The 13,660-nt window shown below is 36.0% G+C and overlaps 1 long non-coding RNA gene across 3 annotated transcripts in view; it reads right to left on the bottom strand.

Moving 5' to 3' along the window:
• Nucleotides 1-13,660, bottom strand: part of LOC145512749 (uncharacterized) — a 135,103-nt gene that overhangs the window by 16,643 nt on the left and 104,800 nt on the right. For all 3 annotated transcript variants that reach the window (XR_014058759.1, XR_014058760.1, XR_014058758.1), the window contains exon 3: nucleotides 8,886-9,009. This is a non-coding gene — a long non-coding RNA (uncharacterized LOC145512749). The remainder of the gene's footprint in view (nucleotides 1-8,885; nucleotides 9,010-13,660) is intronic.

Raw genomic sequence — 13,660 nt, 5'->3', positions numbered from 1 at the left:
TTTGTTATTCAATGTGAACTTTAAAATTTTTATTTTATATTGGAATATAGTTGATTAATAATGCTGTGTTAGCTTCAGGTGTACTGCAAAGGTGATTCAGTTATACACATAAATGTATCTAATCTTTTCCAAATTCTTTTCCCATTTAGGTTATTACAGAACATTGTGCAGAGCTCCCTGTGCTACACAGTAGTTCTTTGTTGTTGTCAATTCCAAATTCCCAATTTATACCCCCCCATACCTTTTCCCTTTGGTAACTGTAAGTTTGTCTTTGAAGTCTGTGAGTCTGTTTCTGTTTTATAAGTAAATTCATTTGTACTATTTTTTAAAATTCTGCATATAAGAGATATCATGTGATATTTGTATTTCTCTGACTTACTTTACTTAGTATAATAATCTCGAGATCCATCCATGTTGTTATAAACGGCATTATTTCATTCTTGTAATGGCTCAGTAACATGTAATGGCTCAGTAACATTCCATTGCATTTATATACCACATTCTTTTATTCCTTTTTTATTTGAGTATAATAAAAGCAGTATTTATTGCTTTATACTGCTGTGTCAGTTACTGCTGTACAGCAAAGTGAATCAGCCATTCATATACATATACTCCCTCTTTTTTGTATTTCATTCCCATTTAGATCACCACAGAGCACTGGGTAGAGTTCCCTGTGCTATATGGTAGGTTCACACTACTTATGTATTTTATATATAGTGTGTATATGTATATAATATATATTGGAAGATACAATATATATCTCCCAATTCATCTCACACCTCCTTCCACCTTGTCATCTCTTCTCTATGTCTGTCTATTTTTGCTTTGCAAATAAGATCATCTATACCATTTTTCTAGATTCCACATATATGTGGTAATATGTGAATATTTCTCTTTCTGATTTCATTCTGCATGGCAGTCTCTAGGTCCATCCATACCATTGCAAATGGCACAATTTCATTCCTTTTATGGCTAATATTCCATTGTATATATGTACTATATGTTTTTTATCCATTCCTCTGTTGATGGACACTTAGGTTGCTTCCATATCCCAGCTATTGTAAATAGTGCTGCAGTGAACATTGAGGTGCCTGTACCGTTCTAATAGTTTTCTCTGGTATATGCACAGGAGTGGGATTGGTGGGTCATGTGATAGTTCTATTTTCAGTTTTTCAAGGAACCTCCATACTCCTGTCCATAGTAGATATATCAATTTACATTCCCATCAATAGTGTAAGAGGGTTCCCTTTTCTCCACACACTTTTCAGCATTTATTTCTTATGGATTTTTTGATGATAACCATGGCTCCCCAGGTAGCACTACTAGTAAAGAACAGCCTGCCAATGCAGAAGACGTAGGAGATGCAGGTTTGATCCCTAGGTTGGGAAGATCCTCTGGAGGAGGGCATGTCAACCCACTCCAGTAGTCTTACCTGGAGAATTCCATGGACAGAGGAGCCTGATAGGCCCCAATCCATAGGGTTGCACAGAGTCAGATATGACTGAGGTGACTTAGCATTCTGACCGGTGTGAGGTGATACCTCATTGTAGTTTTTATTTACATTTCTCTAATAATTAGTGATGTTAAGCATCTTTTCATGTGTCTCATAGCCATATGTATGTCTTCTTTGGAGAAATATCTATTTAGGTCTTCTGCCCACTTTTTGATTGGGTTGTTTGTTTTTTGATTTTGAGCTGCATGAGCTGTTTTTATAATTTGTCTGCATATATAATTAAATATATGTTTATAATTTATATATATGTGTATCCATTCATCCATTAATGAATATTTGGGTTGCTTTCACCTTTTGATTATTATGCATAGTGCTGCTATGAACACTGATGTACAAGTAGCTGTCTCTGCTTTCAATTCTTTAGTGTATATACCCAGAAATGGAGTTGCTAGATCAATGGTAATTGTATCTTTAACTCTTTGAGGAAACTCCATACTTCAACAAAAATATTTTCATAGAACTAATGCAGTTAATATAATGGTAGTAAAGCTTAATTTTAAATAATAAATGTCCCCATTACTGATTCTAGTAAACTAATTAAAACAAAAATCACATCCACCCTTTAATAGTCCTTATTTGCTGGTGCAGATATCTTGCAAACATTCTATTCTTTCTAGACCAGGATGTCTATGGCCATGAGTGTTCTCTGTCTTTCTGTGAGCTGTCCATTGATATTTCCTGGTGATTCATAGCTCCTTATTCTTAATTATTAACTCTTGTTTTGATGGCAGAAACTTAAAAGCTGAAGAATTATCTACTGTGAAACATGTTCATCAAAATTTAGGTTCATATTTTCTTTTGCCTGTAGTTCTTACCTATTTTCTTATACAAGTCAGAAGTAAATTACAGTTATGATCATGGTCTATTAACTTTCGATAGTTTATTTTACAATGTTTTCTGTCCATATTTGTAAGGAAATAACTTACTTAAACGGTCGGGCATCTTTTTTCCTCCTTTGATTATAGCACTGTCAATTGTAGTTTCAGTTGGTTTGTTGAGTGTCTTAATGTAACAATACAACTGTTACCCATCATAAAGACTTTTCAGAATCCTTTTAGGTCAAAAGCTCAAATATTCCAATATCCACTGAAGTTAATACATTTATGAAAATAGTTTTTTTATCTCAAAGTTTGTATAAGAATCAAGTGTCAGACAAGCTGTTTTGTGTCTCTTGTCAACAGCAAAACTGTAGCTTGTTTTAATTCAAAAATGTCAGTGATGAATTATGCAGGAAAAGAAAGGAATTAAAATAAAATTCAGTGAAACATTTTCCCTAACCTATTTTATTTATGCATTACACTGCTGCCCAGTAATGAACCAGATTTCTGTAATAATATTTACTTCACCCTGAAAATATGTGTAGCATTACAAGTTGTGATAGTATAATCAAATTATATGTAATATTCTTATTCTGGAGCTGTGATGTATATTGCTCCAAATGTGAAATCTGCTTACGTTTCTGTGCTTCAGAGTCTTAAATCAACTCAGATCTATAAGTGTGTAGCTTCATTTATTCTGAACCAAATATAATTTCCTTTACAGGGTTGTAGTGTCTTTAAGAGGCTCATTTATAAAATCCTAATGAGGTATCTTGGACTTAGGAGAATACTCATGTCATTTTTATGAGTTAAGTACAAATAGTTATATACATATAAGATTTCCTATCAAACACACAATAGCAAAATGTTCCTGACAAAGTCAGAACATTCTAATAGCTGAAAACTTTTCTAATGCCTTTGAAAAGTGAAGTGAAAGTGAAGTCGCTCAGTCGTGTCCGACTCTTTGCAACCCCATGAACTGTAGCCTAACAGGCTCCTCCGTCCATGGGATTTTCAAGGCAAGAATACTGGAGTGGGTTGCCATTTCCTTCTCCAGGGGATCTTCCCGACCCAGGGATCAAACCCTGGTCTCCTGAGTTGTAGGCAGACGCTTTTACCATCTGAGCCACCAGGGAAGTTTCAAATGCCTTTGAAAAACACCAAAGCAATTATGCTGATATCTTTTGAACAAAAAGTTGTATTTTCTCATTGTGACTTCAGTTTAGCTGACACACCTTCAAAAGAAAATGGCACTCCTCACTGGATTTGTAGCCCAGGTGGCCTTACGACTTTAACTTTGAGGTTATAAATACCCTACTTCTAGAACTGTGTAAATACACAAATAACCATTCCATGCCAATTTACAAAATGAAAAGACTAGTTGAAGAAATATAAGTATAGGCACATTAATAGGAATCCATGGCTAAAACTAAATATGGACAGATAATCATTGTATTTAATAAGAGCACAATGTAAACCCAACAACAATAAAATTTTACCTGTTAGTTGGCATCAAATGTAGGATCAGTATCACAGGAAGCACAAGAAAGGCACAAAATTGTGGAGGCTGTTAAAATTGTCAAAGGTCTAAATGCTTTTTCTAAATTTAGCAACAAATCCATCCTCCAACTAGGCTCATACATGGCCTTATGCCAACTGTAGTTTTAAACTGGCAGCTTATAGTTTATTACTGGGATCTGTAATACTGATAGAAATAATCACAGAATCATTGATCTGCAAAGAAACTCAAGAAATTATCTGTTCTGCTCCCCAAACAGGAAGACACCTAACCCATTTAAGACAAAGTATCAACCTTCTAGTTTTAGAGTTCTTTAGGAGAATTGCTGCTGCAGTTCTTTCTGTTCAAAGGTGATCTAACACATTTATCTGTTTTGCTTTGTGGCCCCTGAGTTCAGAACATAAACTAAAATTATGTTTAATTAAACCAGCTTAAAAGTTTTGCTTTCTGCAATTTCTCTTTATCTAATCCTCAAAACTGCTGAGCTGATTTTAATATTTAAAAAAAAAAGAAAAAACCTTACTCCCAGGCTGTAACCCTGCATGACGAATTCCAGCCCAGAGCAACATTTTATGATCCAGTGTCAAGTTCTTGAAAAATGAAAAGTGAGAGGAAAGAGAGGTTTAACTATAACATGGATACATTTTGGACTGGATGTTAGCCGCTTGAATAAGGTGTATGTGTTTAATCATAAAAACTTACTGTATTTTCCTTTTCTGGTTTAAGCATGTAAAACCTGTTATTTTCATAATCGGGACCAAATGTATTTTGTACTCTGAAATTGAACCAGAACTCAAAACGGGGATGAATGAACATTACCCATGCAAGTAATAGATTTGAGGCAAGGTTTAATTGAAAAGGAAAATCCCACCACCTATTCACTTTTAAAGCGTGAGTTGCATTTAACACACAAATCCTTCATTATTCATACATGGAAAGATGTGCTTAATGATTAAGTCTCTAAGGATTTGCTTGATAGAATAATCTAAATTTCTTCTTTTAAAATGAGGAAAATGAAATGTGGTTTTTAATTCTTTAAAGGACAAGTCACAAAGCATGTCAAAATATAACACAGGCTCTTAGTTTTTAAAAGTATATCTATAATTTGCCTATCCATTGGTTTGTTCATCTGGATATCAGTAACATACAGACTTGATCTAATAATGGCTAATTATGCAGTTGTTTATCAGCTCATTTGAAACATTTTGAGATTCAGTCTAGCTCAGCAAATTACTGTGCTTAAGGCAGTTCTATATTCTAGAAAATTATAATATCCCCAGAAGGCAAAGAATTAATAAAAATCCTCTTTTGTAAAAGATTATCATTGCAGAGCAAATGGAGCAGATCTTCTCTATCCTACTGCATTTAATATTCTCATTTTTCCCTGAAACTTTGATGGAGAGGCAATGAGAATATCTCTGTTTTATTAACTTATTAAGAGGCACATTTATAGAACTCATGCACCATATTGATTCCTAAAGCCACAGTGCTGCTAAGAGCCAATAATCACAGAAGAGCAGGATGATTCAGTTTATCCCAGAATGTTTCTGAAACTTGGTGGAGCCCAAATTTTCACCCAATTCAGAAAGCCTGGTTATTTAACTTCAGTACAGTCCATGGGGTTGCAAAGAGTCGAACACGACTGAGTGACTGAACTGAAGCCTCAATTTATTCATGTTTAAGATAGGGGTAATAACAAAAGACAATCTCTGAATGTTATGACAAATAAATGAGACAGTGCATGCAATGTACCTAACACAATGCCTATAGTAAATAATGTTAGTTTTGGTTATTATTATGATGAGTATTATCATTATCTCTTGTGGTTTAGGAATCAAAGATATATGCATTTAATTAGCCATTTGCCTAATATTTATATTTTTCCAATAGAAATATCTTCATATCAGCTGAAAGTTTAACATGAACTTTCTGCTCCAGCACTTTGTAACCCAGAACTGCCTCAACAAGCTAACATCAAACCAGCCAGTATAGGTGAGCTACTATTATACAAGATAAATTACCTAGGCTGTAGTTGGGAATCATTCCAACTTCATAGCTGCTGGGCTTGACAACATAGTATTTTTAAAAGCACTTGATGCTGCCTCTATTGAACTATGCCCAAGAGTTTTGAACTTTTTCTTCATGATTCAGATTTTGTTGTAGATTTTGCCACCTTCATTTCCTCCATATGGGATCATTACATCATATTTTAAGAAGAAAAAAAAAATCTTTAAGAAGAACTGTTCAGTTACCTTAGCTAGAACATATGAGACTCTTTGCTTTATAGCATTATTTGCAAGAATACATGTACTGCCTTTTTATCTATTTTGTCAACCAGGACTACTTTTGAACTTCTGGTAAAATTCAGTGTGCTATCTTTAGTTTATAAATATGGTTGAAGCCAACATATATATGTGTGTATATATATATATATTTTTGAAACAACCTACATCTCCATTTGTATACTTCATGAACTAAGTTAATAAGTGCTCCCTTAAAACCAGAAATCAGCCCTAAAGGTAAACTTTGGAACTGATGGTGACCCAGTTTCCCAATTCCTGGCTTCCAGATGTCTCTGCTTCATTTTGTTCAAGAAAACAACTCCTGATGCAGGGCATTTCAACTTGGTGGAAATGGACACATTACTGATTTTTTTTTTTTTTTTTTGCCCTAATATGTGAAAAGCAGACTATCCAAACATTAGGAATGAACTGCAGGCATTAGCTGCTCTTCTCATTGTTCAGTTGCTAAGTTGTGTATACCTTTTTGCAATCCCATAGGTTTCAGTATTCCAGGCTTCCCTGTCCTCCACTATCTCCCAGAGTTTGCTCAAGTTCATATCCAGAGTCGGTGATGCCATCTAACCATCTCATCCTTTGCACCCCCTTCTCCTTATGCTCTTAATGTTTCCCAGCATCAGGGTCTTTTCCAATGAGTTGGCTCTTTGCATCAGGTAGCCAAAGTATTGGAGCTTCAGTTTTAGCACCAGTCCTTCCAGTAAACATTTAGGGTTGATTTCCTTTAGGATTGACTGGTTGGATCTCCTTGCTGTCCAAGGGACTCTTAAGAGTCTTCTCCAGCAACACAATTTGAAGGCATCTAATTCTTTGGTGCTTAGCCTTTTTCATGGTCCAACTCTCACATCCGTACATGACTACTAGAAAAACCACAGCTGTGACTAAACAGACCTTTGTTGGCAAAGTGATGTTTCTGTTTCTTAACACACTGTTTAGGTTTGTCATAGCTGCTCTTCACTTCACTCTGTATCAGTGCTTGACTTCTTATTTTAAAGTGAAAGTGTTAGTCGTTCAGTCGTGTCTGACTCTTGGCAACCCCATGGACTGTAGCCTCTGTCCATGAAATTCTCCAGGCAAGAATACTGGAGTGGGTTGCCATTCCCTTCTCCAAGGGATCTTCCCAACCCTGGGATTGAACCTGGGTCTCCTGAATTGTAGGCAGATTCTTTACTGTCTGAGCCAATACCTTCACATAATGACATTTAGGGTATGGTCGTAAGTAAAATATTTACACTGAAAAAATATGTATGTGTTAGAAAACAAAATTCAACCCTGTAAGTTTGAAGATACAGTTGGCTTTATTCAATGATTCATGAACCAGGCAGCCTCCCATCTAAGCAATATTTATTAAATTTAAAAAACACCTAGTAATAGCCTCTTTTCTTTAATTATTCCTCAAATTTTCCTAAGGAAGATAGAATCCATTACATGGGCTACATATGTAGAAAAGAAAAAATGAGACCAAACAAATTAAAAATCCATGTAAGGTGCACCCCATGTTCATTGCAGCACTATTTACATAGCCAGAATATGGAAGCAACCTAAATATCCATTGACAGTGGAATGGATAAAGAAGATGTGGTACATGTATATATAATGGAATACTATTCAGCTATTAAAAAGAACAAATAATGCCATTTGCAGCAACATGAATGGACCTAGGGATTGTCATACTGAGTGAAGTCAGACAACGAAAGACACATACAATATCACTTATATGTGGAATCTTAAAAAAATAGTACAAATTAAGTTATTCATAAAACAGAAATAGAGTCACAGATGTAGAAAACAAACATGGTTACCAGAGGAGAAAGAGGGTGGGAGGGATAAATCAGGAGATTGGAATTGTCATATACATACTACTCTATATAAAATAGATAACTATATATAAAATAGATAAATAAGGACCTACTGTAGAGCACAAGGAACTCTACTCAATACCCTGTAATGACCTATATGGGAAAAGAATCTAAAAGTGAGCAGATATATATATATATATATATATATATATATATATATATATATATATATATATAACAGATTCACTTTGCTGTACACCTGAAACTAACACAACATTGTAAATCAACAATACCCCAATAAAAATTAAAAAATAAGACTAAAAAAGGATTGGATATATGTATATGTATAACTGATTCACTTTGCTATACATCTTAAACTTACACAACACTGTAAATCAACTATACTCGGTAAAAAGTTTTTAAAAGAAAAAAATCCATGCAGGGTGTAGAAGCTAACAGCTTTACAAAGTGAAGACTTTCTAGAAAGCAGTGACTCTGGAGTGCATGTTTACTCTGTAGACTAATGAGACTTGGGCATTCTGAAGAGAATGTTTTGAGCCCTTTCCATTACTAGAAACTGTTAAAATGGGTTATTGTCACCCTGCTTAATATAGAGGTGGTTTAGGAAAAAGCTAACCTGGAGAGGGCAAAGTGTCTTTCACCAGAGGCTTCCAGAATCCCAATCAAACCCTTTAGCACGGGGTCATGAAAGCGTCACCTTTTCATCACTACCATCACAGCTGTGGTTGTGTTGCTGTTATTGTTTAATCTCTCTGTGTTCAGCCTGCAATAATCACCATAATTCACCCTAATGTTATGTGATTAGCAGTCTCAGTTGTGGTGAAAATTAAACACCACTCACATAGCGCTTGTGACCTTTCACCCCTCATGGAATGGGTCAGGGCTGCATTGGCTGAGAGACAAAACGCAGAAACTCACATGGTGCTGCCTGCACTCCCTCAGGCTGGGGAATCAATGGAAATTTCATCTTCCAACCATATGTGTTGATCCTTCAGCAGCCATACTACGAAATTTCAGTTCTTCCACTTAATTTATTCTTATCCTGTGAAGATTGCAAAAGAATTTTGTAAAGTATTGCTGCAGTGCCTTAATACAGAGGCAAAGTGTCATTTTTAATAGCCAGAAATTCAATTTCATTCGCACGGTCACCTATAGATTAACTGAATGTTGGACATATTAAGAAGTTCGGCGAATTAGAAGTTTCTTGGTCTTACACTGAAGTCAGTACAGACAAGTCCACTGAAAAACAACTGGCAGGAATGTACAAATAACTAACCATCATCTTTGTCTATAAGGAATACATTTCCTTACATGCTAGAGGCCTAAGTTTTGTAGAACACTGTTAATAGTAAACACTATAGGAATCTGTTATTAATTTACAGACCTTTCAGATCATAGCAATGATTGGAATTTGAAAATTATTTTCTGACAACTATTTATGGCAGGGTGAAAAAGTGGTAAATTTTTAAATATATGAATGATTAAGCATTTATCAGTTCAGTTCAGTCACTCAGTCATGTCTGACTCTTTGCGACCCCATGAACTGCAGCACGCCAGGCCTCTCTGTCCATCACCAACTCTCGGAGTCCACCCAAACCCATGTCCATCGAGTCAGTGATGCCATCCAACCATCTCATCCTCTGTCGTCCCCTTCTCCTCCTGCCCCTAATCCTTCCCAGCATTAGGCATTTATAGAATGTTGCTATTTATCATACCTATACTTTTAACCAGATTTGACAATATGTGGTATGATGAGTTTAATTTTCTATAGCACAGTACAAACTCTGCATTTTTCCTAATTACAGCTTCCTACATGTCAGCTCAAATAGGAATAGACTCACTTGGTTCAGCTCAATTTCCACAGCCTGACAGGCACTGATATCAAAATTAATTCTAGAATGAAACTTCATAAAAGAAAATCCTATTTGACAAAAGAACTACTGAGCTTGAATCTCAGTTGCATTTGCATTGTGAAGTCCCATTTTTATTTTTATTGTATATAAAATAATGCCAAAGGAGAGACTGAATACCCAGAGAGAGTTCATTTGAGGCATCCTGATAGTATCTGCCATGCGCAAGTAAAGCAGAAGCCTTTTTTATGACATCTTCAGAACCTGAAGATTGAATTACAGTTTTAGTAATCATCCATTCCCCTTCTCCAGTGTCACTTTTTTTGTAATATAGTGCATAGAAAAGACTTATGGTTCCAGTTTTATCAGCCTGCAATAAAAATATAACAACTGTTGTATTAAATTATTTAAGTTGTAAACCATTGTGAAAAAGAAAAGGTTTTATCGACAGGCAGGCTGAAAAACTGATTATAATGGAGAGCCAAAGGTATTGTGCTGATTATTCCCAAATTTTTCCCTAGTTTAGCATACTGTAAATCTTCCAGATATCTTTCAAATCAAGGTCTGGGTATGTAGGGTTCTTTCATTTGTTGCTTATTTAGAACTGAACATGGCAAAAGACAAACAAAACCTCTATAATTTCAGGTATCAATTTATTTTAGCAGAGTTGTGAATGCAAATGAAGTAAGGTATTTGCATATAATATAGAGAGACTTAAGGTTATCCAACTGAACAACAACAAGGTTAATATACAGATATTAAGGTTAATATAGAGGTATATCTCTCAAGATAATATAGATAGACATTAAGATTAAGTATCAATAAAAAATGATAACTGAAAGAAATTTAAATGTGAAATGAATGCATTTCTCCAGAGTGATACAGACTCAAGAGACTGGCAAGTCTTTTCAGAATTTTTTTTCTTATACTGATTTTACAGTCACTCAGTACTGCTACTTTCTATCAAACTATAGTATTCTGATGCTGTGTACAAAAGTTACTAGGCTAAGAACTTTTCTCTTCTCCAGTGTTCCTCCATTCCTCTAATAGGTATTTCTGTCTGTTGTTCAAGTGCTAAGTCATGTCCATCTCTTTGTGACCCCATGGACTGCAGCACGCCAGGCTTCTCCATCCTTCACTATCTCCCGAGTTTGCTCAAACTCATGTCCATTGAGTTGATGATGCCATCCAACCATCCCATCTTCTGTCACCCTCTTCTCCTCATGCTCTCAATCTTTCCCAGCATTAGGATTTTTTCCAAAGAGTTGGTTCTTCACATCAGGTGGCCAAAGTATTGGAGCTTCAGCTCCAGCATCAGTCCTTCCAATGAATATTCAGGGTTGATTTCCTTTAGGATTGATGGGTTTGATCTCTGTGCAGTCCAAGGGATTCTAAAGAGTCTTCCTCCAGCACCACAATATGAAAGCATTAATTCTTTTGTGCGCAGCCTTTTTTATGATCCAACTCTCACATCCATACATGACTACTGGCAAAGTTATAGCTTTGACTATACAGACCTCTGTGGGCAAACTGATGTCTCTGCTTTTAATGTGCTTGCTGTCTAGGTTTGTCATAGCTTTTCTTCCAAGGAGCAAGCATCTTTTAATTTTGTGGCTGCAGTTATCATCCGCAGTGATTTTGGAGCCCAAGAAAATAAAATCTGTCACTAATTCCACTTTTCCCCCACCTATTTGCCATGAAGTGATGAGACCAGATTCCATGATCTTATTTTTCTGAATGTCGAGTTTTAAACTAGCTGTTTCTTTTTTTAATTAACTCATTTTAATTGGATAATCACTTTGCAATATTGTAATGGTTTTTGCCATACATTACCATGAATCAGCCAGGGGTATACATGTGTCCCCCCGTACTGAACCCCCCTTGATCTCCCTCCCTACCCTATCCCTCTGGGCTGTCCCAGAGCACCGGCTTTGGATGCCCTGCTTTATGTACTGAACTTGCACTGGTCATCTATTTTACATATGGTAATGTACATGCTTCAATGCCATTCTCTCAAATCATCACACCCTTGCCTTGTCCCACTGAGTCCAAAAGTCTATTCCTTACATCTGTGTCTCCTTTGCGTCCCTGCATGTAGGATCATCAGTACTGTCTTTCTAAATTTCATACATGTGCCTTAATGTACAGTATTTGTCTTTCTCTTTCTGACTTAATTCACTCTGTGTAATAGGCTCCAGGTTGAGACAATACTATATAAAGCTACAGTCATCAAGACAGTATGGTACTGGCACAAAGACAAAAATATAGATCATGGAACAAAATAGAAAGTCTAGAGATAAATCCACGCACCTATGGACACCTTATCTTTGACAAAGGAGGCAAAAATATATAATGGAGGAAAGACAATCTCTTCAACAAATGGTGCTGGGAAAACTAATCAACTACATGTAAAGGAATGAAACTAGAACATTTTCTAACAACATTCACAAAAATAAACTCAAAGTGGATTAAAGGCCTAAATGTAAGACCAGAAACTATAAAACTCTTGGAGGAAAACATAGGCAGAACACTCTCTGACATAAATCACACCAAGATTTTCTATGACCCACCTCCTAGAGTAATGCAAATAAAAACAAAAGTAAACAAATGGGACCAAATTAAACATAAAAGCTTTTGCACAATGAAGGAAACTCAACCAGATTTTTCATTCTCCTTTCACCCTCATCTTTAGTTCCTCTCCGCTTTTTGCCGTTAAAGTGATATCATCTGCATACCTGAGGTTGTTGATTTCTCCTGGCAATTTTGATTCCAGCTTGTGATTCATTCAGCCCAGCATTTCACATTATGTACTCTGCATATAAGTTAAATAAACAGGGTGACAATATACAGCCTTGATGTACTCCTTTCCCAATTTGGAACCAGTCCATTATTCCATGTCTGGTTCTAACTGTTGCTTCTTGACCTGCATACAGGTTTCTCAGGAGACAGGTCAGGTGGTCTGGTATTCCCATCTCTTTAAGAATTTTCCACAGTTTATTGTGATCCACACAGTGAAAGGCTTTAGCATAGTCAATGAAGAAGAAGTAGATGTTTTTTCTGGCATCCCCTTGCTTTTTCTTTGATCCAATGGATGTTGGCAATTTGATCTCTAGTTCCTCTGCCTTTTCTAAATCCAGCTTGTACATCTAGAATTTCTCAGTTCATATACTGTTGAAGGCTAGCCTGAAGAATTTTGAGCATTAGCTTGCTAGAAAGTGAAATGAGCGCAATTGTATGGTAGTTTGAACATTCTTTGGCATTACTTTTCTTTGGGCTGGAATGAAAACTGACCCTTTCCAGTCCTATGACCACTGCCCAGTTTTCCAAATTAGCTGGCATAGTGAATGCAGCACTTTCACAGCATCATCTTTTAGGATTTGAGACAGCTCAGCTGGAATTCCATCACCTCCACTAGCTTTGTTCATATTAATGCCTCCTAAGGCCCACTTGACTTTACACTCCAGGATATCTGACTCTATGTGAGTGATCACACCATCATGGTTATCTGGTTCATTAAGACCTTTTTTGTATAGTTCCTCCATGTATTCTTGCCACCTCTTCTTAATGTCCTTGCCATTTCTGTCCTTTATTGTGCCCATCTTTGCATGAAATGGTCCCTTGGTATCTCAAATTTTCTTGAAGAGATCTCTAGTCTTTCCCATTCTTTTGCTTTCCTCTATTTCTTTGCATTGATCACTGAGGAAGGCTTTCTTATCTCTCCTTGCTATTCTGTGGAAATCTACATTCAGGTGGGTATATCTTTCCCTTTATCCTTTCCCTTTCGCTTCTCTTCTTTTCTCAGCTATTTGTAAACTGTAATTTGTCTTTCCTTCTAGTACCATA

The sequence above is a fragment of the Giraffa tippelskirchi genome, chromosome 7 (genome assembly GCF_054371585.1).
Source record: "Giraffa tippelskirchi isolate mGirTip1 chromosome 7, T2T-mGirTip1v1.2.pri, whole genome shotgun sequence".
NCBI lineage: Eukaryota > Metazoa > Chordata > Mammalia > Artiodactyla > Giraffidae > Giraffa > Giraffa tippelskirchi.
The sequence above is the reverse complement of the archived record's forward strand: the minus strand, read 5'-3'. Positions and strand labels throughout refer to the sequence as shown.